The 6,149-nt window shown below is 36.7% G+C and overlaps 1 long non-coding RNA gene across 1 annotated transcript; it reads left to right on the top strand.

Moving 5' to 3' along the window:
• Positions 1 to 429: 429 nt before the first annotated feature.
• LOC106773724 lies at positions 430 to 3,345 on the top strand. Its single transcript, XR_001376680.2, has 2 exons — positions 430 to 593; positions 3,127 to 3,345. It is a non-coding gene; the product is annotated as an uncharacterized LOC106773724 (long non-coding RNA).
• The last annotated feature ends 2,804 nt before the right edge of the window (positions 3,346 to 6,149 follow it).

Genomic DNA, 6,149 nt, shown 5'->3' with positions numbered 1-6,149 from the left:
ATTGTGATCACGTTCTGGTGTTTTCAGCTTTGACCTTTGCTGACTATTTTGATAATTACTCTCTCTATAGAACTCCAAATGAGTTGATTCTTTTTTTATTGAAAACTAGACTCAAAGAGCTTCGATTTGACTACTCATACGCATATTTTTTACTTCGGGAAGGGGTTTAACCGAAGTGGGAAAAACGTGACAGTTCTACTGTCCAGGAACTAGAGTGCAGCGTGAATGGTAAGTGCAATTTTACAAGTTGTGACTTTTGGAGTAGGTAGGCTGGGTTTATTTTCGTGGGAATATTTTTGGGGACCCTTANAGACATTCCTTCCATGTTTTGGNGCTGNAAAAGGGTTTAGGATGGTCCATGGGTTGGTCATTATTGCTAAACATCATGGAGGTGGGTCCTTGGTTGTCTAGGCTCATTTCTTTTAGCCTAAAATCTGGTCTGGAGTTTTTGGNCAGAGGAAAGAGGCTCTTGGAGAGGAGAGCACGAAAATTCTAAGTGTCCAAAGGATGGGAGATGACTTGGTCTAGCAAGGGGGAGAAGAGTTGCTCTCTTGGAAGAAGAAGTTGAAGTGTCCAAAAGAGATCTTCAAGAGGTAAGGGGAGCTAACTCAAACATGTTTTTCTAAAATTGTATGGATTTGAATATGATTTCAGTTTCTTGATTTTGTTATGATCAAGTGTATGGAAATTTGGTTTGGTGGAATGTATGGTTTGATTCCAAGAAAATGATATCCATTGGGTTTTTGCTATAATTTTGACCTATAAATTTTGTATGCTCTTTATGATGAAAGATTGATGAATATATGTTGGATTGATGATGAATTTTCGTTCTAGCATGTTACTATACATGAATATGATGTTTTTGATGGATTAAATTGTGAAATTGGATGAGAAACATGAGAGTTTGAACCCACTCTTGATCAAATACGAAAATTGGGTGTTTTGGTTGGTTGATGAATTTTAGATGGATGAATTGATTTGGTTTGTGTGAATATCTTGACAAGATGGAAGTATGATTTAATGGATTGAATGATGGGAATGATGATGGGAATTCATTCTAATATGTTTGTACTTATGAATATGAAGTTTTGGATGATTTGGTTCTTAAAAAGAGATGAAAAACATGGGAGTTTTACCTCACCTATTTCCAAATCCGAAAATAATGTTTCTTGAACAAATGATGAACATGAATGAAATGAATGAGAATTCTTCTTGTGAGATCTTGGATTGGAGATGTTCTATTCTTGGATGAAGGTTTTTGGGTATGTTTTGATGGAAAGGAGATGCTTTGAGTATGAAATGAACTCTAACTTGGATTGGACATTTGATTTTCGTATGTATGTTATATGATGAGTTGTTATGGGATTTTAAGATGTCAAAAACCATCAAAATCATGTAAACAGAGAAGTTTGTTCATGTATATCATTGTATACGAAAATTTGATGATTTGGATGGATGTGGAAATGAGATTTACAATATGTATGAGTTGTTGAGTACATGATATATGCTTGGATGAGATGAGTGGTGGAGACTACTCTTTTTCCTTTGATTTTATGAAGTTGGGAAGTGGTATGTACAAACTGTTTTTGGAATTGATGCAGTACATTATGGGGTTGCTTTAGTGTTTAAAATCTTGAAGGAAAGGTTAATTTTTGGTAATGAAGGGCTGGTTGAAAGTTGTTTGAAATTATGCATGAAAATGTTATGTTATCCACTAAAGGGTTGGTTTTGTATGAGTAAATGGATTAGTTGATGTTTGTGGTTGATTGTGGAGTGATATTAGACTCCAAATATGTTTGAAAACATGTTAGAAGTGTTGAATCTGTGCTAGAAATCAAAATGGACGAATCTGGGTGGAAAACACGAATCTGGTTGCTGTCATGGGGCTCCAGCGCCACTGGATGCACCAACACTTTGCTGAATTTGTTTTTGGAGGTTTTGGGGGTTCTGGATGTCCGTTTTGGACATTCTTTAGGTCGTTCTGGAGGTTTTTGACCCTTCCGGAACCATTGGTGATGGTCTCCAAGCTGTTTGAGTTACCTAAGTTTCGATAATGAATTTTGCCATGAAGAAAGTTGTGAATTTGATTGTGAATGATGGATTAAGTGATATGGAAGTGAGTTGTATGTGAAAATACTTTGTTAAGTATGGTTGAGGATAATTAAACTGTAAGTTTAATCGCGTTGATAAGGAGATGTATGTGAAATACTTTGTTAAGTATGATTAAGGATTATTAGATTGTGATTGTGAATTGAGTTTGGGGATGTGTATTCTCTTGAGTATGCACTACTTTGGTAAGTAGGCAAAACGAATTGATGATATGTTTGAATTGATATTATGTTGATTATTAAATGGTGGTTAAGCATGACTGGAATGGATTATTAGATGAAATGAATTGTGATTGATTATGTGTTATTTTGATTGAATTGGTCTTGTTAAACGAGTGGTGGATAGTAAGCGTTGCGGTTGTTGGGCCGGGGAAGCTCTATAAGAGTGATGGTAAGCAACCCTACACACGAGTGAAGTGTGTAACCGCCCGGGGAATCTCTTGCATTGATGCAAGAGTGATGGGGTGACGTGGGATACTAGTCTGGTGAAGCTCGTATAAATTAATAACTGCCCGGGGAAGCTCTAATAAGAGTGATGGGAGTTACGATAGTAAGCGTTGCGGTTGTTGGGCCGGGGGAGCTCTATAAGAGTGATGGTAAGCAACCCTACACACGAGTGAAGTGTGTAACCGCCCAGGGAATCTCTTGCATTGATGCAAGAGTGATGGGGGTGACGTGGGATACTAGTCCGGTGAAGCTCGTATAAATTAATAACTGCCCGGGGAAGCTCTAATAAGAGTGATGGGAATTACGCTATGCATATTGGTGTATGCATTCTAATTTGGTGTTTGATGCATATTGGTGTATGCATTTTGATATGTTGTTTGATGCATATTGGTGTATGCATTCTGATTTGGTGTTTGATGCATATTGGTGTATGCATGACGTTTATCATATTGGTGTATGCATAATGATTGGTTAAGAGATGTATGCTTATAATGTTTCTGTTAGCTCACCCTTGCTTATGTGTGCATGTGAATGCGATGATCGTATAATGCGTGATGTTATACGGGAGCAGATGTTATTACAGATGCGATGGCTGACGGTTTGAAACATGCATAGAGGACGAAAGAGAGATGGGGTAGAGGACTTTGGGATTATGATTTTAGTGTTTTAAATATTTTATTTCGATCCTGACTAAGTGGACATTTTATTTTCGAAAGAATCGGTTTGTAATAATTATTGTACTATTTTTCGTTGAGGTTGAAGTTTTAAATTTATGAAGATTCTACGTTTATGTTTTACGAAAAATTAGTCGATGTAGCCCAAAAATTCGGGGCGTTACACCTCGGGCCCTCCATGAGCTCCAGCCGTGAAATCACGCCTCCAAAGAACCAAAGACCCTTTTTCTTTCTACCTCGTGAGTATATATACTGCCCGAATTCTCGCTTAAGCTAAATTATTCTCGCTTAAGCGAGAAGAGACTTCTTGGAGAAGATAGTTATTCTCGCTTAAGCTAAAATACTCTCGCTCAAGCGAAAATGACTTTTACAGCAATGACTTTCTGGATCACCAAGGCTCTTCAATGTAATGGAGGATCTTCCTAACACCAAAATGGATCAAAAATAAGGGATTACAGTATTATTTACGTAATGTAGCTCAAAATATAGATAGATACTAAAACTAAATAAAAGAGAGGATTTAAGCAAGTAATAAGCTAAAGAAGAGTTGATTTTGCTACTAAAATGATGCTTAAATAATGGTAAGAATTAGCATTATAAAAAACATGTACTAGTAATATAGATGATCATAGTTAGTCCCCTTACCAAAGGCATCATCTTCTTGTTCCAAACTTCATAAATGAAACCCCAACCCTTAGTGCACCCAAGTTTCTCAAACAACCCAAAACAACATGAAGAAAACAATATAAATATCACCCAAACAACAAAGTATTACAAACATCACAGCACCATAATATCACTCATTCACTTCATTAGTATCATCCATACATATCAAATGAAACAAGACAAAGTCAACTCCCCTTACCTGAAATTCCAGCAAGCGCCTACTGCTTTCCTAGACGAACGTCTCTTTTCTAATCTCTTTCGACCTTACTTCTCACCGTCCACCACTAGCTCCTCTCCTCTCCACGCTTCAGATATTTCCTTTCTAGGTTTAGGTTTTTCTTTTTATCTCCCTAGCATAAAACGGTTAATATTTAAAAACAGAACTACAATTTTGGGTCAAAAACTAATTGGATTTTTAGCCCATTAAATATCTTAATTCCCTTAAAACTTGCATCCAAAACTTACCGTTTTAATTAACATTCTCAGAAGCACCTTTACTACTAATTCAATAGTAAGGAAGGAAAAAAAACAAAACTCCAGAAAACATCGAGTGCAACAGACCCATGCAAGAACCCCAACTTATATTTCTTTAGCGTAGTTTTCTCACTCCTTGGAAATACAAAAAAACCCTTTTACAATTCTCCCCCTGTACATGCATTCCAAATGCATTAAATGCATTCTCAAAAAGTAAGCACCAAATTTTCTAACATTTTCTCTCTCTTCATTTAAACAAAGGAAAATGTTTCTTTGACACCATCCTTTGACACAATTTTAACACTAATCCACGTGGCACTTTTGTATTGGTTTATTTGGGTTAAAGAAGAAACCCTTTATAAAAATGCTGAGGAGGGTAATTTAGGGATTGTCATTTTATCAAATTTCAATTTGGCAGTTTCATTTTGGAAACCTTTCACTTTTGTTTTCGTTCTGAAGGTTCGTCTCTCCCATTCGACGTCATCTTTTTGTTGGGTTCATGTGTCCAAAACGTTGGTCTCTCCATTCGTCTCTCCTATTGGGTCTCCTCTCTCTGCATTCGCTTTTTTCGCAATCACTCTGTCTCTTTACCGGTAAGCTTTTTCGTGTTTGGCGTTTTGGGGGTTATGGCTCTGTTTTGGGTTTTGTTGGGTTCATATGTCCAAAACCTTGGTCTCTTCATTCGTCTCTCCCATTGGGCCTCCTCTCTCCATTCGCTTCTTTCATAATCACTCTATCTCTTTACCGGTAAACTCTTTTTCACGTTTGGCGTTTTGGTGGTTGTGGGTCTGTTTTGGGTTTTGACTTTGTTTTGCATTGTATTTCTCAAAGCGTACTTAAATTTTGTTTTCATTTTTATATTTTTGTGTTTTGGGAACCCTAATCCACCATTGATTTATTGTGCAATTGCAATGGGTCTGGAAACCCAACAGTATTCAAGTAGTGGTTCGTCCCAAATGCATTTAAGGAATGCACTTAAGGAATGCACCTAATTGAACATTACCAAATTTAAGTACTCTATAAATATGAAATTAATATAACAAACCACAAGAAAGGTTATTAGTACTAAAAATGTAAATGCAGTACTGAATGATTGGTTTACAAGATTGAGTATCATGACTGAGCCAACTCAAATATTATCTCCAAATTGAGGATCCTCAAGAACTTTATGGTGCAACGAAGCCTTCATGGTAGCGGATAGACCTTGCTCACATTCAGTGAATCATTATTTTTTTTTTATAAAAAGTTGTACATTGTAAAATATAACCTCAACATAGGTGCTTCCCTCCACCTTCATGGGGGACCAAAAACATTAATTTCAATCCACTCCTCACTCAAGAACATAAAAGTACAACTAAAACAAGTGCACTTGGTTGAATGTTTCCCGTATTATATTTCAAAAAATGTTAAGTAGTCATATAATGGCGTTTTTAATGGATAGTTATACAATTCAACATCACTTATATACAACCAATTACATATACAGAAACTGAATAACGGTCAAAAATCACTGATATAAAACTGTGGTCCTCCACGTTATCACTGGTGGCTCCCTCAGTTCAACAGGATGTCCAAATTCGTGTTCAGACTCGCGTAATCGTTTACAGCCTGCTTGTAAATGATTACAAGGCACATTTTGACACCAGAAACACCAGAACTTCACTTCACTCAAGATTCTCATCATGGGTGGTCCACCCCTACATCATGGGGGACCCAGAACATTAGGTTCATGCCTCTCCTCATTGAAGAACATCAAATTCAACTTAAAAATACTGTACTT

This window comes from Vigna radiata, chromosome 9, assembly GCF_000741045.1.
Source record: "Vigna radiata var. radiata cultivar VC1973A chromosome 9, Vradiata_ver6, whole genome shotgun sequence".
Classification (NCBI taxonomy): Eukaryota; Viridiplantae; Streptophyta; class Magnoliopsida; order Fabales; family Fabaceae; genus Vigna; species Vigna radiata.
The sequence above is the reverse complement of the archived record's forward strand: the minus strand, read 5'-3'. Positions and strand labels throughout refer to the sequence as shown.